The following is a 26504-nucleotide window of genomic DNA, read 5'->3' as shown; positions in this document are numbered from 1 at the left end:
ATCCGCGCAAAAAGTGGTAAGGAGCTTTGACATGATGTCCTGAAGGTACATGGGAAGTCAGAGTACAGCGCCACCTAGGGGTAATAAACTATAACAGTTCTTATGGAACTGCTTATAACTTCGGAATACTTTGTCTGATATGAATTTCTTTCTGAAATTGTATTCACTGGTTTATGCCGGTTGCAACGATACCTCATTTGTCATTTTCCAACATTCTGTTCATGTATTATTGTAAAGCATTTGGTAGATGATTTTTCCGCTACTCCTTTTACAAATTTTGTTTATTTTTTGCCAGGTTCTGCTCGTATATTGTTTGGAGCAATCCGCATAGAAATGACTGAACAGATTTTTGATATTATGTTATCTTTCTTAGAAATACCACTCCAAAGTTGACCGTGCCTGTGACGTTGTCTATTTGTCATAGTAAATTAATATGACTGTATATTAAATTGTATAGCATTACTATACATAATGATCTGCTTGTCTTCAATTTCACTTGAACTCATGTACATTGTATTTCTGTTATTTCTACTTCTGCTGTGTCAATTCTGCATCTTTGGTGATTGACATATGTTAATCCTTGCAGATATCTAATCTTTTTCTGCGGCCCCATGAACTGTGTCAACTGAGTGGCGCATCCAGGAAATCACATGCATTGAGATTTTGAGTTCTTGGGTTCGAATCCCACCTGAGTCATGTGTTAGGTTTTTCTATTAATGTTTTGTTCTTCCTCATCAATTCTTCTCAACCTGTCTGTAGTTCACATATGTTATATTTTTCCATGTTTGCTGTTGTTGCTCTGCATTGTGGTGGTTCTGCTCTATGATTCCTGAGCCTTGCGTGTTTGATGCGCTTTATGGTCCTTGCTGTGCTTTGTGAGCTTGCTGTGCTTTGTGTGCTTGCTGTGCTTTGTGAGCTTGCTGTGCTTTGTGTGCTTGCTGTGTTTGTGTGCTTGCTGTGCTTTGTGAGCTTGCTGTGCTTTGTGAGCTTGCTGTGCTTTGTGAGCTTGCTGTGCTTTGTGAGCTTGCTGTGCTTTGTGTGCTTGCTGTGCTTTGTGAGCTTGCTGTGCTTTGTGTGTTTGCTGTGCTTTGTGAGCTTAATGTGCTTTGTGTGCTTGCTGTGCTTTGTGAGCTTGCTGTGCTTTCTGAGCTTGCTGTGCTTTGTGTGCTTGCTGTGCTTGGTGAGCTTGCTGTGCATTTTGAGCTTGCTGTGCATTTTGAGCTTGCTGGGCTTTGTCAGCTTGCTGTGCTTGGTGTGCTTGCTATGCTTGGTGTGCTTGCTGTGCTTGGTGAGCTTGCTGTGGTTTGTGAGCTTGTTGTGCTTTTTGAGCTTGCTGTGCTTGCTGTGCTTTGTGTGTTTGATGTGCTTTGTGTGCTTGCTGTGTTTTGTGAGCTTACTGTGCTTTGTGTGCTTGTTATGCTTTGTGAGCTTGCTGTGCTTTGTGAGCTTGCTGTGCTCTGTGAGCTTGCTGTGCTCTTTGAGCTTGCTGTGCTTTGTATGCTTGCTGTGCTTTGTGAGCTTGCTGTGCTTTGTGAGCTTGCTGTGCTTTGTGAGCTTGCTGTGCTTTGTGTACTTGCTGTGCTTTGTGTGCCTGCTGTGCTTTGTGTGCTGGCTGTGCTTTGTGTGCTTTGGTGAGCTTGCTGTGCTTTGTGTGCTTGCTGTGCTTTGTGAGCTTGCTGTGATTTGTGAGCTTGCTGTGTTTTGTGTGCTTGCTGTGCTTGGTGAGCTTGCTGTGCATTTTGAGCTTGCTGTGCATTTTGAGCTTGCTGGGCTTTGTCAGCTTGCTGTGCTTGCTATGCTTGGTGTGCTTGCTGTGCTTGGGGAGCTTGCTGTGGTTTGTGAGCTTGTTGTGCTTTTTGAGCTTGTTGTGCTTTTTGAGCTTGCTGTGCTTTGTGTGTTTGATGTGCTTTGTGTGCTTGCTATGCTTGATGTGCTTGGTGAGCTTGCTGTGGTTTGTGAGCTTGTTGTGCTTTTTGAGCTTGCTGTGCTTTATGTGTTTGATGTGCTTTGTGTGCTTGATGTGCTTTGTGTGCTTGCTGTGAGCTTACTGTGCTTTGTGTGCTTGCTATGCTTTGTGAGCTTGCTGTGCTTTGTGAGCTTGCTGGGCTCTGTGAGCTTGCTGTGATTTGTGTGCTTGCTGTGCTTTGTGTGCTTGCTGTGCTTTGTGAGCTTGCTGTGCTTTGTGAGCTTGCTGGGCTCTGTGAGCTTGCTGTGATTTGTGTGCTTGCTGTGCTTTGTGTGCTTGCTGTGCTTTGTGAGCTTGCTGTGCTTTGTGAGCTTGCTGTGCTTTGTGTGCCTGCAGTGCTTTGTGTGCTGGCTGTGCTTTGTGTGCTTGGTGAGCTTGCTGTGCTTTGTGCGCTTGCTATGCTTTGTGAGCTTGCTGTGATTTGTGAGCTTGCTGTGTTTTGTGTGCTTGCTGTGCTTGCTTTGGGTGCTCATTATTGCGCTGAAGGTGCTTGGCCCCGAGTTGCTGCTTGCAGCTATATTTAGGGGTCAAGCACCGAAGGTGCTGAGACACCTATTGTTATTGTCAGTATTATTAGGGGCCAAGCACCTATGGTGCTGTGGCACCTATTGTTATTGTCAGTATTATTATTCTTCTTAATCTTAATCTTAATCTTCCCCAATGGGAGTCTATGGCAGCCCTATGAACCGTATATAGGAAAATGATGAAATTTGGCACAGTTGTAGAGGTGGTCATAAATAGTCATTTGGCCAAAAATGGGGTCTCTAGCAGTAACTCTATAGCGCCACCATCATCTCAAAATTTCAATGTTCAAATGGTTATAACTCGTGATTCATTGGATCTATGAAAATTCTACTTAGTACACATGATTGCTCTCATCCCGCTTATTGAATTTGATACTTTACAGTAAGACTCCTCCCATTACAGTATCGACCATTTTGAAATGTACAGTATTTCGTTTTTTCGCTACTCCTCCTTCAAATTTGGTTCAATTCTTATGAGATTTGGCACATGTGATCTTTGGAGTGAGCCACATAGAAATGACTGAACAGAATTTTGATATTTTTCTTTATTCAAAAGTAATTAATGCGTGAACTTAACGAGATTGACGCAAAATTGGTTCTGAAGCTGTATCTCGGTCATTCTTTGATCAATCGAGATGAAATTTGGTACGCTTCATGTCGACCATGAAATGGGGGTCCATGTTAAATTTGGTGACAGCGCCACCTATGGGTCATGAGATAGGAAAAAAGGCTATTTTTGTGCATAACTTCTGAATCGTTTGTCAGAAAATTATGATCTTGGTGTCTACGGATTCCTTGGCTCATGCCGCATCTGTCGATATGTATTATGCCGGGATTGACCGAACCGCCTGTCCGCCATTTTGAAATTTCTGATAAATTGCTATAACTTTTGAAGTATCGGATATATCGGCGCAAAAATCGGTAGGGAGCTTCGGCATTACGTCCTGAGGAAATCAGAGAACAGCGCCACCTAGGGGTTATAAACTATAACAGTTCTTATAGAACTGCTTATAACTTCTGAATTCTTTGTATGGCATGTAAGCTCTTTTCTGCTGCCCCTTCACTGCATGAAAAGAGCTGTATACGGACAAATACGGGATGGGAAATCCCTGCTAAACTTTAGGTTTGCCAGATTTTTGAGGCAGAGTGCTTGGAAAGGTAATACACCAAAGTAAACTTGTGAAACATCCAGAAACTTTACGTTTGTGGATGTATATAGGGACTGGTGGAAGTTTCCAAGAATCCTGTGAGGAGAGGTGGGTGTGAGGTGTGAAGGGCTTTTTATATGTTAATGACCCACAGGTAGAGGTGTCTTCTTTGTTTTCAGAGCTGAGTGGGGTGGGGTGGGGGGTTAACCATGTCTCTTTAAGACAGCACATACAGTATTGTGGTACATAAAAACTGTTTTCTAAATACGTTTATTACTAATATAATTTAATTAGTCTATTTAAGAAACTTAGCATCATTCAAAATAACTAAAATTCAATGGACACAATTACAATTTTAATGTGTGAAAATTATGTCTCTGACTCAAGAGAAATGCAACAAATGTTATTCCAGAATATATATTTCCAACACTTTGAAAACATGTCTCCAACTTCCCTAGGTCAGAATATTGTGCATGTTTCTCTCAATGCAGCATACATCGTTTAAAAGAAGCCGTTCAAATTACATCATGTAACACGTTTTTGCTAGCTAGGATGTTGATAAATTAGTCAGTGAAATGTAAAGCTGCTTGATTTTGCTGATGTCTCATGATTTGAAGTTCACTGTTTCTATTGTTATTATAATTCTACCCTAACATTTCATTAAATCTTTTAAAATAGAAACAAAAATATCAATTGACAGGTCCATAATCTAAAAGACAGTCTTTCACATGTGAATGCAAAACATGTTCGGTGATACTGACTGACAAACTTGGGTAAACATATCTGCAGATACCTGTCAGCTACTTTACTTCTAATCCAGAGGTGCCCAAAGTTGGCCCACAATAGATCTTTAATTTGGCCCATCATGCCATGTGAGATAAGGAAAAAGAATAAAAGTCATTGACGCAGATGTTCATATTTTTAATTAAACATTTTCTAAAATGTATCATTTTTTGTTGTATTTTTACATTACAAAAATGTAAATTAATATTAAATGCAAGGGATTAAAGTGAATTTTTTTTATGTTTCATGCATACTTGAAGGTGTATAAAATGCACCACAAAACTTAATGAACTCGGGTACTACAGGCTAAAAATGAAGAGGTTTTGGCAGTGGCACACAGAGAAAAGGATATTTAAAATTGATTGGCAAAATGATTTCTTTTTTTTACAAAAAGCCTTGGAAAATAAAACTGCATTAGTTATGCATAAACAGAGTAATGTTTGCTTATTTATTTTTAAAATATTAGAAAATTATAAATTAGGGGTTATCAGAGCAACTTTAATTTTAATATAACACAACAACATTTACTTTTGGCCCACAGCCCTCAGTCAGGTTTGGCCCTTGTAAGGAAAATGTTCGGGCACCAATCAATGTGTATATATGTGTAATATGTCTATCTGAGGAGGTAACTGTTAGCATATGATAATGCGTGCTTGTACAAAGTCAGACCACATATTATCATGTTTGTCTTCACTCAATCAATTTAAATAAAAGAGATGGGGACTTTATATTATAATAAGGGTCCATATATCACAGTGATAAAAGACATACATGTATTTTTACTTTAACATGAACTAATGCTGAGTTAAGGCATATACTATCATAAACTAATGAAGAGTCATCATTAACATGACATGTTTTTCATTGTTAGTTAATGCATTCATTTACAATAAATTAATTTGAGTTCATGTTGTAATTAAGTAAGTTCAGTAAGTTACATGTCTTAAATCAGCATTCGTTTATATTTACTTATATTTAAGTAAGAATTCATTTAGGTATACGTTCAATGTTTCCAATGATGAGCAGTTAATCCACTAAACCCAGAGATAATTCCTGAGGCATGTTTAAAGAGTTTTGTATTTCATCAAGTAAGTGCTGATTCACAAAGATTTTATATTTAAGAAAATCTGAGCATCATTCAAAATAACTGTTAACATGTTTTGTCAACTAAACATGTTTTGTCAACGTTATAAACTTTATATAAATATTTTTTATTTTTTATTAATGACCAAGTATAAAGAACAATGCATAGTGTGCAAACGCAGATTATATAAAAGTATATAATAAAGTGCGAGCAGAGGATCAATCAAACTTGGGCTGGAATGATTGTAGTGCATCCAATGCACCTTGGAAATCGTAGTTTACATCTACAGCAGCATATGCTACAGCAGTGACAACGCCAAAGAAAAGGACTACATTTCCCAGAATGCACCTGCACCCACTCATCTGCCCCCACTCTTCAGGTGCGACTGCTTGACCTGTGGGCTTGACGGGAAAATTCAAAATCGCGAACCGTTACGGTTTCTTTGTTTGCTTCCTCATCAACAGTAAGGTAAGTTTGATTTAATTAGTTTGTCTGCATCGCGCTGATCGGTTGCCTATTTGTTCATATTATGTTATTTACTATGATTCGTTTTTGTCTTTATACTAGAACTGTTTGAATTTAAAGCACAAACAGTAAAACATTAAGGGTATACATGGTACACAGCGGTAAACATGAGGTTAAAAATACGCGAAGTAACATTCAAACCGGGCTGTTAAAAGAATCAATTCGATGTTTAAAGAGCAACTTGAAAGTTAAACCACCCATTCACTCAAAGTACAGAAAAATACTGTAGGAAATAGATTAAAAAATATATATTTTTCAAAATGCACTAATTAGGCTTCTGGGGTCATTTTTGTAAGAAAATTTTAGACCCGCCTCTAAAAACCGCCAAACCGGAAGTGACATCACGAGAGGCGCACGCTGCATCGCAATGACAGTTCTTCGGACGCTGAGGAACGAGTAAATGTTTATTCATACTCGAATGGCGAACTACAGCCATACAATTATGAGTTTGCTATGCAGCCAAGAGTGCAGGGACTGGTCAGGATTAAACAGAACGGTCAGAGGAGACAAATTGAAGTGTTATGTGAGGAGAAAAGGACAGATGTGTGGGTGAGATCAGTGATCTGGCGAGATGTAATACTGTGCTCAGATCACAAGATTGTACAGATTATTATCATATATCATGCAATAGCAAAGATAGTATTGATACTTTATGTCTTTTTAATGCTTATAAGTTATGTTAATATCCATCCACACTTACGTTACGTGATACAGATGTTGCTCATCACCGCAGGAGAGGTGGGCTGTCTAAACCCATATGTGCTACAGGCCAGGCCAGTACAAATGAGTATGTTTATGGCAGAGATTATTTATTACTAATTTATTTAATATCCATGTATAAATGAACAGTAAACTAAAGATTTGAATGTTAAAACAATCTTAATAAATTTGTTTTTAAACAATCTTAATGAATTTGTTTTAATTACAAGTTGCCTATAGGTCATGACTAAGTCACAATTTTTGCTGGCACTAGTCGATATTCAAATTAACAATATTAATAGTTTTCCCATCTCCAGACAATACCACTAAATACAGCATAGGCAAGTTATCCGCTGGGCGTCTAAGGAACTCTGTGCAGGCGCCCTTACCTGCATGTGTCAGCCATTCGAGGACAGGTTCCAGAGGAAGGAGGACTTTATAAATGGTTTGAATAGCCCCATTTTGTGACAATCAATAAACAATAATCACAAATTGTCTTACCGTATAAAAACTGGTTTATGAAGTTTAGATCAGATATATACCAAGTAGATCTGCATTTGTAATTCGATTTAGTTTTATTTATGTAGCACCGAAAAAAAGATATACAATCTGACCCATTTAAAAACATTTAACAAATTTTCAGTATCTTTCCCATCATATGTGCAGGGTATTATAATAATGTGTTGAAGTGTGTTAAATTGTGAATGATGTGATTAATAGATCCCAACAGCTTCAGCCTTGTTGATCCTCTGGATGGATCTGGAGAGGGGAGCAGGTATAGTGGAAGACAGGACAGTGCTGCATTCTCGTAGAGCCTGTGGTTACCTGGAGTATTCCAGAACAGAATATTTAAATAGATTAAGTTTATTTGTCCCTGTTAACAGTGTACACCAAAGTAATACAGTTCTGATAAAAAATGTATAGTCAAAGTGGTTTTGATGATGAGTCAGCTTTATATTATTTTTTGAAAGCGATATACAATGCTATTGTTCAAACATTTACAATCTTTTAACAAAAAACAACCGCTTACTGCAAATCTCTCATTCTGCCACGCCTTCACGATGGTAGAAATTGTGTACATGGTGGAAGAAGGTGCTGACAAGATGCTCTGAAGCCCAAACAGCTTTAACATCTTGATGATCTGGGTCAGTGTCGGCCGGTGACTTCTTTTTCGAGGGCGCACGTTGCGAAGCTGGTCACATGCATTGAGCTTGTCATGTGTGTGGCTCGTCATTTCAAAATATGTGTTCAGCGCGTCATGTAAACTTATGTGCATCACACGTGATGTCAAAATCTGCTGCACACGCATGTAAAGGGTTTATGATAAATGATATGCTCACGTTTGCCTGATACTCACTTAATCTCCTGTGTAATTACAGTTTAGTGTCAAGTTAGTGTCTTGCGAGTATTTTGTGAACATGAGTGCTTCTTTTATCATAAACCTTTTCAACGCGTGTGCAGCAGGCACGTATTGTGACAAGAGGCATGATGCACATGGTTCACACACGTCACAACAAACACACATTTGGAATTCACGTCCCTCAGAAGAGAAGTCACTGGTCACCAAAAATGCTGATACATGCATGCTGCACAGACCTAAGAGATGTATATAAAAAGCAGAAAATTACTATACCATAGCATATAAAACCAAAAATACAGGTTATGGTACAACAGACATCAGCTGGCTTTAGCAAACAATGAACTTGCCAACAGCCCTGAATAAAAAGAAAAACATTACTTTTGACTTTGACAGACATGAATAAGTCTTACTTGTGTGAACAGGATGAGATTCTTGCAGTGGTTTCTCATCAGATGAGTCTTTTTTGTTTTTTCCTCCTCCATAACACATCGCCAGGTTCGTCCATGACAACAGAGGATGATTCATCATACTAAGCATCTTCATCTGTAGCTGGACAACTAGAATTAAAACAGATTCACCTTTATATAATTGTATAACAGCATGTCACTTCTTAGGTACATACATGAACACACCACATGACAAAAAACGAATTACGAATTAGCTATGCAAACAAAGTAAATAAAATGTAACTCGATTTGATGGTTATACTATTTGCAATCTAAGCTTATCAGTTAGTTGATTTCCATATTTATAAGAAACTTGAATGAAACCATTATGTTAAATGATTTGGTAGTAGCAAATGTTTAAAAAACAAGACTTACTGTGCATAGTTCACGTTATCTTCGAGCTGCATCTCAGACGGACCGTGATCGATTCATGTTTTCTCGCGGCGGCAAAAACACAGGCCTCACGTGGTTCTTGCTTCGGCATCCAATGTTTAACTCCATCATATTGCCGGGATGATAATCCTCCGATCTAACGTGAACGCTATACACCACCGCGTTTTTCTGAAGCACATGGTGAACTGAAGTCGCGTCTCTCGTCTCTTTCCTCGTGCTGCGCTAAACACACCCAGACACGGAAGATAGCGCGGTCTTTATTCTTCAAAAGAAACCTGTGGACTCATTGTCCTGACAGGCTGGAGTTTGAAAAACCTCCACTAACACAATTATTAACCATGACGATGCTAAATTGAAACTACGGAGAATCACATCAATTTGCGACTGCTTTTGCTGAATACAACCGCAGCACTGCCAATGTTGAGCCTGTCAGACGAGCGCCTCTGACTACGTAATATGACGCGTTGTTGAAAAAAACAGGGATTTTGAGAGCGGTCTTAGAAAATTTCAGCTTTTTTACTAAATTTATGAGCTTAGAGTTTTGTAAATGTTTTTTGCTTTCGCATTTAATTTTCATATGGTACTTTCATACAAGGTTATATATTTATCTCACAAAAAAATGTAACCTTAAAGTTGCACTTTAAGTTTTTAAAAACAAAACTTTAAAGAAGCCAAGATGAGACGTTCTTTGCTTAAAACAAACAAAGCAACAGTAACTTGTGTGTTGGAAATGTTAGCAGCTAGCAAGTGTCTCTCTGCTATTTTAAATGATACACAGACGATCTTTTGTTGTTTAAAAGCTCATTGCTTTAGTTCTGGTAGATGCTGCTTATTTTTCAAGACGGTTTTAATAGCTTTATATTGATTTGTAACAAAGCCAGCTTCACTTTGAGAGAACCTAGATGCTAATTGTAAAGAAGCTTGGAGTCATAATATATTTTAATGTTATATGTTTGCTGTTCTTCACCTTTTTAAATATGAAGTCTATCCATGTTTGTGTTTACAGAGGTCATGTTCACTGTGGTCAACTTTGTGGACGCTGAAGAGGTTTCTGGGCAAAGATGATGTAAGTTTAACCTGTTTGATTTTTAAAATTGAATGAATAAATAGTAAAACAGATGTGTTATGTATGTGATATTGATTTTTAATTCTGTGTTTGACAGAGAAATATAATGAAGTAACAGTGGAAGCTAAAACATCAGACTGATCCAGACACTGAAGAAATTGATGTCACTGCAATCTGGCCAAAATGATGTAAGTTTAATAATAAAATTATTAAATCAAAGAGGTTAAATAGTAAATAGATGTGTTATGATGTATGTGATTCTATTTTTATTCTGTGTTTGATAGACAACTATATTGAAGTAGCCTACTGAAATGAAGCTGCAGAACGACACAGAGACTCTGAGGACATCAACACAGAAAATCTAGTAAGAAGATGGACATTATGAAGTTCTTTGATCATATATTGTTGTATCTTTGTACAGTTTAATGTAAACTTTCTAAAATGTACAACTTTATGTCATTTGATTTGTCGTGTGTGTGTATCTGTATATGTGTATTAGTATTATGCCAAATACTTACATGTACTTTCATATTTCCAAAGGGCTCCAACGAGATGTCTGTCCAGATGAGGGTGCATCAACGTTACCTTTGCTGACAAGTATATGCTTTTAGCAGTTAACTTAACTCAAACCATTTAAGGAAATCGGTTGCCTTAAACCATTAAGTTTTAAAAAACATACATTTGAGTACTGTGAACTTAAGTCTTGTGCAATTATGCACTTATATTTAGGTAGTGTGAACTTAAATATAAGTGCTTAACTGCATGTGACTCAATTTGTTTAAGTTCACAGTACTCAAATCTATGTGTTTTAAAACTTGAATGGTTTAATGCAACCGGTTTTCTTAAATGTGAGAAATTACAGTGAGAAATGTTTGAATAATTCCAAGACAGAGCTCTGTGATTGATTCTACACTGCAAAAAAATCACTTTCTAACACTTTTTATCTTGTTTTCAGTAGAAAAACTAAAAATTCTTAAATCAAGATGTATTTTCTTGATGAGCAAAATAACCTTAGAAAATATGTCTAGTTTTTAGACAAAAATATACAATTTAAGATAATTTGTGCCTAAACAAGAAAAAATATCTAACAATGGGGTGAGAAAATTGTGTTTTAATTAAGTTTTTAAGATGAAAGAAAACTTAAGATTTTTTTCTCACACTATTGGCAGATATTTTTGCTTGTTTTAAGCACAAATTCACTTAATGTGTGTGTATTTTATTTATTTATTTTGTCTAAAACTAGACTTATTTGACTTGGGTCATTTTGTTCCTCAAGAAAAAGCATTTTAATTTAAATAATATTTCTACTGAAAACAAGACAAAAATACTATGTAAGAAAGTCATTTTTTGCAGTGTAGGACTGATTTCTTAAGAGCAAGATCAATATAGTTGTTGTTCATTTTATTTAGATATTTACTACATTACAGTGGCAGCTGGTGACTACTTTTTTTGTGAGCACTCGATGCGAAGTTTGTCACATCATGTATATAGCCCGTCATTTGTGTGGTTCCCAATTTCAAAATATGTGTTCTGAGTGTATGTGAATCACGTGTTTTGACTAAACACGTGATGCATGTGGTTTACATATTTTAAAAACACAAGCAACACACATGACACTCCGAACACTTATTTTGAATTTGCAACCCTCGGATGAGCAGTCACGAGCCACCACTGCTACACTACATTGTACTGCTTTGAATGTAGTTTTCATTGTTGCTTTTATTTTGTTTTATTTTACTCTAATATTTCTTTCTCTGTCTGTATATTTATGAGTTTAAATGGTATTGTTTATGTATGCAACTTTTAATATTTGTGTATTATATTATTTTGTGATTGTGACAATTGTGGATTCAGTTTTTTTTATTATTTAAATAAATGTTTCAAACTCAATTCAAGTTTTTATTTTTTTTAAGGGTTTTGGGGATGTATAGTAGTATATACTGGGGGGGGGGGGTTGTAGTCTATCTGCATAGCAGGCAAATAACCAATCAAGTCACTAAGCTATGAGGGCTTGGGTTGGGCTTAAAACAAAGTGTAACCAATCAAATCATCTCAACTGGAAAGTTTCAAAGTTGTGTCCCAATAGTTGTCAGAGTTTTGGGAGGGGGTTTTAAAAGCAACCAATCAGTGTTGAGATTAAACACCAATGGGGACACTAGAATTGTGCAAAGGTGTGAAATTCCAGTACCTCTGTAGGTGTGAAAGTGGCCCCTGCCAAAATCTTCAATGGGATTACTTGCCATGGCAACAAATGGCTGCATATTCCACGGGGATATCCCCTCAGCAAGATACATCCGAATTGGTATCATTACGGGAGTTTCCTAACTTGGTGGAATTAGTAGTTTACCCTCAGTGGAACTAGTAGATACTTCCGAAAATCAGTGGTGTTTACAGGAGTTTCCTAGTACGGATACACCTCTTTTCATGCAGTGCTTGAGCTGTGTCTACTGAGTGGCGTATCTGTTAGGTCATATGCATTGAGATCCTGAGTTCATGGGTTCGAATCCTGCCTGAGGCAGGTGTTAATTTGTTCTATTAAAGTTTTGTTCTTTCCCACCTATTTGTCTCGACCTGTCTGTAGTTCACATATGTTCTATTTTTGCCATGTTTTCTGTTGCTGCTCTGCACTGCGGTGGTTCTGCTCTGTCATTGCTACGCTATGGGTTCTTTGCGGCGCCTTGTGTTCTTGATGCACCTTGGGTGCTCAATGCGCCCTGAGTGATTGATAAGTTGTATCTTTCTTGCTGTGCTTCGGGAGCTCATTGCGCTGATTGTGCTTGGCCCCGTATCGCTGCTTGCAGCTATATTTAGGGGTCAAGCACCGAAGGTGCTGAGACACCTATTGGAATTGTCAGTATTATTATTATTCTGCTGTTTCTTCTTCTTCTTAGCCATAGGCGTCTATGGCAGCCCTATGAACCGTACATAGGAAAATGATGAAATTTGGCACAGTTGTAGTGGTGGTCTTAAAAAGTCACGTGACCAAAAATGGGGTCTCTAGTACTAACTCTATAGCGCCACCAGCAGTGCAAAAATTCAATGTTCAAATGGTTATAACTGCTGATCCGCTTGATCCATGAAAATTCTACTTAGTACACGTGATTGCTCTCCTCATGCTTATTGTTTTTAATACCTTACATGAAAACTCCACCCATTACAGTAGCGGCCATTTTGAAATGTACAGTATTCCGTTTATTCGCTACTCCTCCTTCAAATTTGGTTAAATTGTTATGAAATCTGGCACAGGTGAACTTTGGAGTGAGCCGCACAGAAATGACTGAACAGAATTTTGATATTTATCTTTGTTCAAAAGTAATAAATGCGCAAACTTAACGAGGTTGACGCAAAAATGGTTCTGAAGCTGTAGCTCGGTCATTCTTTGATCAATTGAAATGAAATTTGGTACACTTCATGTGGACCATGAACTTGGGATTCATGCAAAATTTGGTGACAGCGCCACCTATGGGTCATGAGATATGAAAAATGGCTTTTTTTGCCCATAACTACTGAATTGTTTGTCAGAAAATTATGATGTTGGTGTTTACGGATTCCTTGGCTCATGCCGAATCTGTCGATATGTATTATGTCGGGTTTGACCACACCACCTGTCTGCCATTTTGAAATTGATCATAAATTGTTATATCTTTTGAACTATTGGACATATTCGTGCAAAAATAGTCAGGGAGCTTCGGCATGATGTCCTGAAGGTACCTGGGAAGTCAGAGTACAGCGCCATCTAGGGGTTATAAACTATAACAGTTCTTATAGAACTGCTTATATCTTCAGAATACTTTGTCTGATATACATTTTCTTTGTGAAATTTTATTTACTGGTTTTTGCCGATCGCAACAATACCTTGTTTGTCATTTTCCATCATTCTGTTCATGTGTTATTGTAAGGCATATGGTAAATGATTTTTTTGCTACTCCTTTTACAAATTTTGTTTATTTTATGCCAGGTTCTGCTTGTATAATGTTTGGAGCAATCCGCACAGACGTGACTGAACAGATTTTTCTGCTGAGTGTCAAATTTTTGAGAAATACCTCTGTAAAGCGGACCGTGCCTGTCATGCTGTCCCTTTGTCATATTAAAAAGAATCTGACAAAATTTGCCCATGTTGTTCATTTTGTACAAAATGTTCTTCACGAATTCAGTGCCATTTAAGTTATCTGATTGCCCTACACTTTGTGTTTCTGTTTATTTTTGCTTTGTTGTGTTATTTCTGCCCTTTCAGTGATTGGCATGTCAATGTTTGCAGTTTTGAAGCCTCTTTTCCACAGCCTTTCAACCCATGATTCCTCAGTGGTGCATGCGGTTAGTGCTGTGCTTTGAGAACCTGAGTTCATGGGTTCAAATCCCATATGCAGTGGTTTTTTGTCTTAACTTTTTTTCTCACTTAAGTTTTGTGATTTCATACTATACATTGTATTTCAGTTATTTGTGCTCTCTGTTATCATTTCTACACTTTTGGTAATTGCTGGATATCAATGTTTATAGCTGTAAAGCTGTATTCTATAGCTTGGACACACCAACTCAGTGGTTTAATCATTTACTCAGTGGCGCATGCGGTTAGTGCTGTGCTTTGGGAACATGAGGTCATGGGTTCAAATCCCAGCTCTTACTTTCACTTATTGAGATTTCCTTTTGTGTTCCCTTTAACACGTTCTTCTCGACCTGTCTGGTTTTCCACACGTGTTATATTTTTGAAATCTTTTCTGTTGTTGCTCCGCACTGCAGTGGTTCTGCTCTGCATTTGCTTTGCTTCGGGTTCGAGCTCTGTATTGCACGCTTTCTGTGCTTTGTGCATTTGCTGCGTCGTTTGGTTTTTGCTGTGCTTTGGGTGTTCATTGCGCTGAAGGTGCTTGACCCCGCAATTGCTGCTTGCAGCTATATTTATTATTATTTTTCCCCAATGGGAGTCTATGGCAGCCCTATGAACCGTACATAGGAAAATGATGAAATTTGGCACAGTTGTAGTGGTGGTCTTAAAAAGTCATGTGACCAAAAATGGGGTCTCTAGTACTAACTCTATAGCGCCACCAGCAGTGCAAAAATTCAATGTTCAAATGGTTATAACTGTTGATCCGCTTGATCTATGAAAATTCTACTTAGTACACGTGATTGCTCTCCTCATGCTTGTTGTTTTTAATACCTTACAGTAAAACTCCACCCATTACAGTAGCGGCCATTTTGAAATGTACAGTATTTCGTTTTTTCGCTACTCCTCCTTCAAATGTGGTTCAATTCTTATGAGATTTGGCACAGATGATCTTTGGAGTGAGCCGCATAGAAATGACTGAACAGAATTTTGATATTTATCTTTGTTTAAAAGTAATAAATGCGCAAACTTAACGAGGTTGACGCAAAAATGGTTCTGAAGCTGTAGCTCGGTCATTCTTTGATCAATTGAAATAAAATTTGGTACACTTCATGTGGACCATGAACTTGCGGTCCATGCAAAATTTGGTGACAGCGCCACCTATGGGTCATGAGATAATAAAATAGGCTATTTTTCCCCCTAACTTCTGAACTGTTTGTCAGAAAATTATGATCTTGATGTCTATGGATTGCTTACCTCAGGCCGCATCTGTCGATGTGTATTATGCCGGGTTTGACCGAACCGCCTGTCCGCCATTTTGAAATTTCACATAATTTGTTATATTTTTTGAACTATTGGACATTTTCGCGCAAAAATTAGTAAGGAGCTTCGACATGATGTCCTGAAGGTACCTGGGAAGTCAGAGTACAGCGCCACCTAGGGGTTATAAACTATAACAGTTCTTATGGAACTGCTTATAACTTCGGAATACTTTGTCTGATATTAATTTCTTTGTGAAAGTGTATTCACTGGCTTATGCCGATTGCAACGATGCCTCGTTTGTCATTTTCCAACATTCTGTTCATGTGTTATTGTAAAGCATATGGTAGATGATTTTTTCGCTACTCCTTTTACAAATTTTGTTTATTTTATGCCAGGTACTGCTCGTATAATGTTTGCAGCAATCCGCACAGAAATGACCGAACAGATTTTTGATATTCTGTTCTCTTTCTTAGAAATACCACTCCAAAGTTGACCGTGCCTGTGATGTTGTGTTTTTGTCATAGTAAATTAATGTGACTGTATATTACATTGTATAGCATTACTATACAGAATGATCTTCTTGTCTTCAATCTGACTTGAGCTTTTTGATTCTCATATACATTGTATTTCTGTTAGTTCTGCTCTGCACTGTCAGTTCTGCATCTGTGTTGATTGGCACATGTCAATCCTTGCAGCACCTAAGCTGTTTTTTTGCTCCCTTTTGAGCTGTGTTAACTGAGTTGCGCATCTGGTTAATCACATGCCATGAGATTCAGAGGTCATGGGTTCGAATCCCATGTGCAGTGGTATTTTGTTTTGTGATTCTCATACTATACATTGTATTTCAGTTATTTGTGCTCTCTGTTGTCATTTCTACACTTTTGGTAATTGCTGGATATCAATGTTTATAGCTGTAAAGCTGTATTCTATAGCTTGGACACACCAACTCAGTGGTTTAATCGTTTACTCAGTGGGCATGCGGTTAGTGCTGTGCTTTGGGAACATGAGGTCATGGGTTCAAATCCCAGCTCTTACTTTCACTTATTGAGATTTCCTTTTGTGTTCCCTTTAACACGTTCTTCTCGACCTGTCTGGTTTTCCACACGTGTTATATTTTTGCCATCTTTTCTGTTGCTCCGCACTGCAGTGGTTCTGCTCTGCATTTGCTTTGCTTTGGGTTCGGGCTCTGTATTGCGCGCTTTCTGCGCTTTGCGCATTTGCTGCGTCATGTGGTTTTTGCTGTGCTTTGGGTGCTCATTGCGCTGAAGGTGCTTGACCCCGCAATTGCTGCTTGCAGCTATATTTATTATTAGGGGTCAAGCACCGAAGGTGCTGAGACACCTATTGGAATTGTCAGTATTATTATTATTATTTTTCCGCAATGGGAGTCTATGGCAGCCCTATGAACCGTACATAGGAAAATGATGAAATTTGGCACAGTTGTAGAGGTGGTACTGAAAAGTCAAGTGACCAAAAATGGGGTCTCTAGCACTAACTCTATAGCGCCACCAGCAGTGCAAAAATTCAATGTTCAAATGGTTATAACTGGTGATCCGCTTGATCTATGAAAATTCTACTTAGTACACGTGATTGCTCTCATCCCACTTATTGAATTTGATACTTTACAGTAAAACTCCACCCATTACAGTAGCGGCCATTTTGAAATGTACAGTATTTCGTTTTTTTGCTACTCCTCCTTCAAATGTGGTTCAATTCTTATCAGATTTGGCACAGATGATCTTTGGAGTGAGCCGCACAGAAATGACCGAACAGAATTTTGATATTTATCTTTGTTCAAAAGTAGTAAATGCGCAAAGTTAACAAGGTTGACGCAAAAATGGTTCTGAAGCTGTAGCTCAGTCATTCTTTGATCAATTCAAATGAAATTTGGTACACTTCATGTGGACCATGAACTTGGGGTCCATGCAAAATTTGGTGACAGCGCCACCTATGGGTCATGAGATAATAAAATAGGCTATTTTTGCCCATAACTTCTGAACTGTTTGTCAGAAAATTATGATCTTGATGTCTATGGATTGCTTACCTCATGCCGCATCTGTCGATGTGTATTATGCCGGGTTTGACCGAACCGCCTGTCCGCCATTTTGAAATTTCACATAATTCGTTATATTTTTTTAACTATTGGACATATCCGCGCAAAAATTAGTAAGGAGCTTCGACATGATGTCCTGAAGGTACCTGGGAAGTCAGAGTACAGCGCCACCTAGGGGTTATAAACTATAACAGTTCTTATGGAACTGCTTATAACTTCTGAATACTTTGTCTGATATTAATTTCTTTGTGAAATTGTATTCACTGGTTTATGCCGATTGCAACGATACCTCGTTTGTCATTTTCCAACATTCTGTTCATGTGTTATTGTAAAGCATTTGGAACATGATTTTTTCGCTACTCCTTTTACAAATTTTGTTTTATTTATGCCAGGTGCTGCTTGTATAATGTTTGGAGCAATCCGCACAGAAATGACCGAACAGATTTTTGATATTCTGTTCTCTTTCTTAGAAATACCACTACAAAGTTGACTGTGCCTGTGCCGTTGTCTATTTGTCATAGTAAATTAATGTGACTGTATGTTACATTGTATAGCATTACTATACAGAATGATCTTCTTGTCTTCAATCTCACTTGATCTTTTTGATTCTCATATACATTGTATTTCTGTTAGTTCTGCTCTGCACTGTCAGTTCTGCATCTGTGTTGATTGGCATATGTCAATCCTTGCAGCACCTAAGCTGTTTTTTGCTGCCCTTTGGGCTGTGTTAACTGAGTTGCGCATCTGGTTAACCAGATGCCATGAGATCCTGAGGTCATGGGTTCGAATCCCATGTACAGTAATATTTTGTCTTAACTTTTTTCTCACTTAAGTTTATTGATTTTCATACAATACATTGTATTTCAGTTATTTGTGCTCTCTGTTGTCATTTCTGCACTTTTGGTAATTGCTGGATATAAATGTTTACAGCTCTATATCTCTATTCCATAGGTTGGACACACCAAGTCAGTGGTTTAATCGTTTACTCAGTGGCGTATGCGGTAACTGCTGTGCCTTGGGAACCTGAGTTCATGAGTTCGAATCCCATGTGCAGTGGTTTTTGTCTTAACTTTTTTTTCTCACTTAAGTTTTGTGATTTTCATACAATACATTGTATTTCAGTTATTTGTGCTCTCTGTTGTCATTTCTGCACTTTTGGTAATTGCTGGATATCAATGTTTACAGCTCTATATCTCTATTCTATAGCTTGGACAAACCAACTCAGTGGTTTAACCGTTTACTCAGTGGCGCATGCGTTAACTGCTATGCTTTGGGAACCTGAGGTCATGGGTTTGAATCCCAGCTCTCACTTTCACTTATTGAGATTTCCTTTTGCGTTTCCTTTAACACGTTCTTCTCGACCTGTCTGGTTTTCCACACGTGTTATATTTTTGCCATCTTTACTGTTGTTGCTCCGCACTGCAGTGATCCTGCTCTGCATTTGCTTTGCTTCGGGTTCGGGCTCTGTATTGCGTGCTTTCTGCGCTTTGCACATTTGCTGCGTCGTGTGGTTTTTGCTGTGCTTTGGGTGCTCATTGCGCTGAAGGTGCTTGACCCCGCAATTGCTGCTTGCAGCTATATTTAGGGGCCAAGCACCTATGGTGCTGTGGCACCTATTGTTTCTGTTAGTATTATTATTATTCTTCTTAATCTTAATCTTAATCTTAATCTTAATCTTCCCCAATGGGAGTCTATGGCAGCCCTATGAACCGTATATAGGAAAATGATGAAATTTGGCACAGTTGTAGTGGTGGTCATAAATAGTCATTTGTCCAAAAATGGGGTCTCTAGCAGTAACTCTATAGCGCCACCATCATCTCAAAAATTCAATGTTCAAATGGTTATAACTGGTGATCCATTTGCTCTATGAGAATTCTACTTAGTACACGTGATTGCTCTCCTCATGCTTATTGTTTTTAATTCCTTACAGTAAGACTCCACCCATTACAGTAGCGGCCATTTTGAAATGTACAGTATTTCGTTTTTTCGCTACTCCTCCTTCAAATTTGGTTCAATTCTTATGAGATTTGGCACATGTGATCTTTGGAGTGAGCCGCATAGAAATGACTGAACAGAATTTTGATATTTTTCTTTATTCAAAAGTAATTAATGCGTGAACTTAACGAGATTGACGCAAAATTGGTTCTGAAGCTGTATCTCGGTCATTCTTTGATCAATCGAGATGAAATTTGGTACACTTCATGTCGACCATGAACTGGGGGTCCATGCCAAATTTGGTGACAGCGCCACCTATGGGTCATGAGATAGGAAAAAAGGCTATTTTTGCGGATAACTTCTGAATCGTTTATCAGAAAATTATGATCTTGGTGTCTACGGATTCCTTGGCTCATGCCGCATCTGCCGATATGTATTATGCCGGGATTGACCGAACCGCCTGTCCGCCATTTTGAAATCTGTGATAAATTGCTATAACTTTTGAAGTATCGGATATATCGGCGCAAAAATCGGTAGGGAGCTTCGGCATGACGTCCTGAGGAAATCAGAGAACAGCGCCACCTATGGGTATAAACTATAACAGTTCTTATAGAACTGCTTATAACTTCTGAATTCTTTGTATGGCATGTAAGCTCTTTTCTGCTGCCCCTTGAGCTGTGTCTACTGAGTGGCGCATCTGTTAAGTCGTTTGCATAGAGATTCTGAGTTCATGGGTTCGAATCCCACCTGAGCCGGGTGTTAATTTCTTCTATTATAGTTTTGTTCTTTCTCACCTATTCTTTTTGACCTGTCTGTAGTTCACATATGTTCTATTTTTGCCATGTTTTCTGTTGCTGCTCTGCACTGCGGTGGTTCTGCTCTGTCATTGCTACGCTTTGGGTTCTTTGCTGAGACTTGTGTTCTTGATGCACCTTGGGTGCTCAATGCGCCCTGGGTGATTGATACGTTGTATGTTTCTTGCTGTGCTTCGGGTGCTCATTGCGCTGATGGTGCTTGGCCCCGTATCGCTGCTTGCAGCTATATTTAGGGGTCAAGCACCGAAGGTGCTGAGACACCTATTGGAATTGTCAGTATTATTAGGGGTCAAGCACCGAAGGTGCTGAGACACCTATTGTTTTTGTTAGTATTATTATTATTATTATTATTTTTCCCCAATGGGAGTCTATGGCAGCCCTATGAACCATACATAGGAAAATGATGAAATTTGGCACAGATGTAGAGGTGGTCATAAATAGTCATGTGACCAAAAATGGGGTCTTTAGCAGTAACTCTATAGCGCCACCAGTAGTCCAAAAAATCAATGTTCAAACTGTTATAATTGGTGAACCATTTGATCTATGAAAATTCTACTAAGTACACGTGATTGATCTCATCGTGCTTATTGAATTTGATACTTTACAGTAAGACTCCACCCATTACAGTAGCGGCCATTTTGAAATGTACAGTATTTCGTTTTTTCGCTACTCCTCCTTCAAATGCGGTTCAATTCTTATGAGATTTGGCACAGATGATCTTTGGAGTGAGCCGCATAGAAATGACCGAACAGAATTTTGATATTGATCTTTGTTCAAAAGTAATAAATGCGCAAACTTAACGAGGTTGACGCAAAAATGGTTCTGAAGCTGTAGGTCAGTCATTCTTTGATCAATTGAAATGAAATTTGGTAGACTTCATGTGGACCATGAACTTGGGGTCCATGCCAAATTTGGTGACAGCGCCACCTATGGGTCATGAGATAGAAAAATAGGCTATTATTGCCCATAACTTCTGAACTGTTTGTCAGAAAATGATGATCTTGATGTCTATGGATTGCTTACCTCATGCCGCATCTGTCGATGTGAATTATGCCGGGTTTGACCAAACCGCCTGTCCGCCGTTTTGAAATTTCAAATAAATAGTTATATTTTTTGAACTATTGGACATATCCGCGCAAAAAATGGTAAGGAGCTTTGACATGATGTCCTGAAGGTACATGGGAAGTCAGAGTACAGCGCCACCTAGGGGTTATAAACTATAACAGTTCTTATTGAACTTCTTATAACTTCTGAATACATTGTCTGATATACATTTTCTTTGTGAAATTGTATTCACTGTTTTATGCCGATCGCAACGATACCTTGTTTGTCATGTTCCAACATTATGTTCAGGTGTTATTGTAAGGCATATGGTAAATGATTTTTTCGCTACTCCTTTTACAAATTTTGTGTATTTTATGTCAGGTTCTGCTCGTATAATGTTTGGAGCAATCCGCACAGATGTGACCGAACAGATTTTTGATATTCTGTTCTCTTTCTTAGAAATACCACTCTAAAGTTTACCGTGCCTGTGACGTTGTCTATTTGTCATAGTAATAAATTAATGTGACTGTATATTACATTGTATAGCATCACTATACATAATGATCTGCTTGTCTTCAATTTCACTTGAACTAATGTACATTGTATTTCTGTTATTTCTACTTCTGCTGTGTCAATTCTGCATCTTTGGTGATTGACATGTTAATCCTTTCAGCTCTCTAATCTCTTGTCTGCTGCTTCATGAACTGTGTCAACTGAGTGGCGCACCTAGTTAACCAATTGCATTTAGATTCTAAGTTCCTGGGTTCGAATCCCACCTGAGTCATGATGTTTTGTTCTTCCTCATCAATTCTTCTCAACCTGTCTGTAGTTCACATGTGTTCTATTTTTCCATGTTTGCTGTTGTTGCTCTGCATTGTGGTGCTTCTGCTGTGTCTTTCCTGCATCTTTGGTGATTGACATATGTTAATCCTTTCAGCTCTCTAATCTCTTGTCTGCTGCTTCATGAACTGTGTCAACTGAGTGGCGCATCTAGTTAACCAATTGCATTTAGATTCTAAGTTCCTGGGTTCGAATCCCACCTGAGTCATGACGTTTTGTTCTTCCTCATCAATTCTTCTCAACCTGTCTGTAGTTCACATGTGTTCTATTTTTCCATGTTTGCTGTTGTTGCTCTGCATTATGGTGGTTCTTGCTGTGCTTTGTGAGCTTGCTGTGCTTTGTGTGCTTGCTGTGCTTTGTGTGCTTGCTGTGCTTTGTGTGCTTTGTGAGCTTGCTGTGCTTTGTGTGCCTGCTGTGATTTGTGTAATTGCTGTGCTTGCTGTGCTTTGTTTGCTTGCTGTGCTTTGTTTGCTTGCTGTGCTTTGTGAGCTTGCTGTGCTTTGTGTGCCGGCTGTGATTTGTGTAAATGCTGTGCTTTGTGTTCTTGCTATGCTTTGTGTGCTTGTTGTGCTTTGTGTGCTTGCTGTGCTTTGTGTGCTTGCTGTGCTTTGTGAGCTTGCTGTGCTTTATGTGCCTGCTGTGATTTGTGTAATTGCTGTGCTTTGTGTGCATTGCGCCGAAGGTGCTTGACCCCGTGTTGCTGCTTGCAGCTATATTTATTATTATTTTTCCGCAATGGGAGTCTATGGCAGCCCTATGAACCGTACATAGGAAAATGATAAAATTTGGCACAGTTGTAGAGGTGGTACTGAAAAGTCAAGTGACCAAAAATGGGGTCTCTAGCACTAACTCTATAGCGCCACCAGCAGTGCAAAAATTCAATGTTCAAATGGTTATAACTGGTGATCCGCTTGATCTATGAAAATTCTACTTAGTACACGTGATTGCTCTCATACCGCTTATTGAATTTGATACTTTACAGTAAAACTCCACCCATTACAGTAGCGGCCATTTTGAAATGTACAGTAATTCGCTTTTTCGCTACTCCTCCTTCAAATGTGGTTCAATTCTTATGAGATTTGACACAGAGGATCTTTGGAGTGAGCCGCACAGAAATGACCGAACAGAATTTTGATATTTATCTTTGTTGAAAAGTAGTAAATGCGCAAAGTTAACGAGGTTGACGCAAAAATGGTTCTGAAGCTGTAGCTCAGTCATTCTTTGATCAATTCAAATGAAATTTGGTACACTTCATGTGGACCATGAACTTGGGGTCCATGCCAAATTTGGTGACAGCGCCACCTATGGGTCATGAGATAATAAAATAGGCTATTTTTGCCCATAACTTCTGAACTGTTTGTCAGAAAATTATGATCTTGATGTCTATGGATTGCTTACCTCATGCCGCATCTGTCGATGTGTATTATGCCGGGTTTGACCGAACCGCCTGTCCGCCATTTTGAAATTTCACATAATTTGTTATATTTTTTTAACTATTGGACATATCCGCGCAAAAATTAGTAAGGAGCTTCGACATGATGTCCTGAAGGTACCTGGGAAGTCAGAGTACAGCGCCACCTAGGGGTTATAAACTATAACAGTTCTTATGGAACTGCTTATAACTTCTGAATACTTTGTCTGATATTAATTTCTTTGTGAAATTGTATTCACTGGTTTATGCCGATTGCAACGATACCTCGTTTGTCATTTTCCAACATTCTGTTCATGTGTTATTGTAAAGCATTTGGTACATGATTTTTTCGCTACTCCTTTTACAAATTTTGTTTATTTTATGCCAGGTGCTGCTCGTATAATGTTTGGAGCAATCCGCACAGAAATGACCGAACAGATTTTTGATATTCTGTTCTCTTTCTTAGAAATACCACTCCAAAGTTGACTGTGCCTGTGCCGTTGTCTATTTGTCATAGTAAATGAATGTGACTGTATGTTACATTGTATAGCATTACTATACAGAATGATCTTCTTGTCTCTTTAATCTCACTTGATCTTTTTGATTCTCATATACATTGTATTTCTGTTAGTTCTGCTCTGCACTGTCAGTTCTGCATCTGTGTTGATTGGCATATGTCAATCCTTGCAGCACCTAAGCTGTTTTTTGCTGCCCTTTGGGCTGTGTGAACTGAGTTGCGCATCTGGTTAACCAGATGCCATGAGATCCTGAGGTCATGGGTTCGAATCCCATGTACAGTGATATTCGGTCTTAACTTTTGTCTCACTTAAGTTTATTGATTTTCATACAATACATTGTATTTCAGTTATTTGTGCTCTCTGTTGTCATTTCTGCACTTTTGGTAATTGCTGGATATCAATGTTTACAGCTCTATATCTCTATTCTATAGCTTGGACACACCAACTCAGTGGTTTAACCGTTTACTCAGTGGCGCATGCGTTAACTGCTATGCTTTGGGAACCTGAGGTCATGGGTTCGAATCCCAACTCTCACTTTCACTTATTGAGATTTCCTTTTGCGTTTCCTTTAACACGTTCTTCTCGACCTGTCTGGTTTTCCACACGTGTTATATTTTTGCCATCTTTACTGTTGTTGCTCCGCACTGCAGTGATCCTGCTCTGCATTTGCTTTGCTTCGGGTTCGGGCTCTGTATTGCGCGCTTTCTGTGCTTTGCGCATTTGCTGCGTCGTGTGGTTTTTGCTGTGCTTTGGGTGCTCATTGCGCTGAAGGTGCTTGACCCCGCAATTGCTGCTTGCAGCTATATTTATTATTATTATTTTTCCGCTTCCCCAATGGGAGTCTATGGGAGCCCTATGAACCGTATATAGGAAAATGATGAAATTTGGCACAGTTGTAGTGGTGGTCATAAATAGTCATTTGGCCAAAAATGGGGTCTCTAGCAGTAACTCTATAGCGCCACCATCATCTCAAAAATTCAATGTTCAAATGGTTATAACTGGTGATCCATTAGATCTATGAGAATTCTACTTAGTACACATGATTGCTCTCATCCCGCTTATTGAATTTGATACTTTACAGTAAGACTCCTCCCATTACAGTATCGGCCATTTTGAAATGTACAGTATTTCGTTTTTTCGCTACTCCTCCTTCAAATTTGGTTAAATTCTTATGAGATTTGGCACATGTGATCTTTGGAGTGAGCCGCATAGAAATGACTGAACAGAATTTTGATATTTTTCTTTATTCAAAAGTAATTAATGCGTGAACTTAACGAGATTGATGCAAAATTGGTTCTGAAGCTGTATCTCGGTCATTCTTTGATCAATCGAGATGAAATTTGGTACGCTTCATGTCGACCATGAAATGGGGGTCCATGCCAAATTTGGTGACAGCGCCACCTATGGGTCATGAGATAGGAAAAAAGGCTATTTTTGCGGATAACTTCTGAATCGTTTATCAGAAAATTATGATCTTGGTGTCTACGGATTCCTTGGCTCATGCCGCATCTGCCGATATGTATTATGCCGGGATTGACCGAACCGCCTGTCCGCCATTTTGAAATCTGTGATAAATTGCTATAACTTTTGAAGTATCGGATATATCGGCGCAAAAATCGGTAGGGAGCTTCGGCATGACGTCCTGAGGAAATCAGAGAACAGCGCCACCTAGGGGTATAAACTATAACAGTTCTTATAGAACTGCTTATAACTTCTGAATTCTTTTTATGGCATGTAAGCTCTTTTCTGCTGCCCCTTGAGCTGTGTCTACTGAGTAGCGCATCTGTTAAGTCGTTTGCATAGAGATCCTGAGTTCATGGGTTCGAATCCCACCTGAGCCAGGTGTTAATTTCTTCTATTATAGTTTTGTTCTTTCTCACCTATTCTTTTTGACCTGTCTGTAGTTCACATATGTTCTATTTTTGCCATGTTTTCTGTTGCTGCTCTGCACTGCGGTGGTTCTGCTCTGTCATTGCTACGCTTTGGGTTCTTTGCTGAGCCTTGTGTTCTTGATGCACCTTGGGTGCTCAATGCGCCCTGAGTGATTGATAAGTTGTATCTTTCTTGCTGTGCTTCAGGAGCTCATTGCGCTGATTGTGCTTGGCCCCGTATCGCTGCTTGCAGCTATATTTATTATTATTATTATCTATTATTCTTCTTCTTCCGCCATTGCGTCTATGGCAGCCCATAGAACCGTACGTAGGAAAGTTATGAAATTTGGCACACTCATAGAGGACATTCCAAATAGTCACCACACCAAATTTGGAGTGTCTATGTCAAACCCAATAGCGCCACCAACAGTCCAAATTTTCA

General features: G+C 38.7%; 1 protein-coding gene and 2 long non-coding RNA genes across 3 annotated transcripts in view; 2 read left to right on the top strand and 1 right to left on the bottom strand.

Moving 5' to 3' along the window:
* LOC129426061 (butyrophilin-like protein 10) overlaps positions 1-26504 on the top strand; it is a 65533-nt gene that overhangs the window by 31938 nt on the left and 7091 nt on the right. The gene's annotated exons all lie outside the window — the stretch shown is intronic.
* LOC129417663 (uncharacterized) lies at positions 5148-11873 on the top strand. The gene is made up of 5 exons (XR_012368398.1): positions 5148-5973; positions 9935-9994; positions 10092-10182; positions 10279-10358; positions 10535-11873. It is a non-coding gene; the product is annotated as an uncharacterized lncRNA (long non-coding RNA).
* Positions 7286-9578, bottom strand: LOC129423940 (uncharacterized). The gene is made up of 4 exons (XR_012368397.1): positions 8911-9578; positions 8500-8646; positions 7760-8325; positions 7286-7554 (listed from the first exon to the last, which is right to left on the bottom strand). It is a non-coding gene; the product is annotated as an uncharacterized lncRNA (long non-coding RNA).

Source organism: Misgurnus anguillicaudatus, unplaced genomic scaffold (assembly GCF_027580225.2).
Source record: "Misgurnus anguillicaudatus unplaced genomic scaffold, ASM2758022v2 HiC_scaffold_29, whole genome shotgun sequence".
NCBI lineage: Eukaryota > Metazoa > Chordata > Actinopteri > Cypriniformes > Cobitidae > Misgurnus > Misgurnus anguillicaudatus.
Note: the sequence above shows the minus strand (reverse complement) of the source record. Positions and strands in the feature narration are given on the sequence as shown.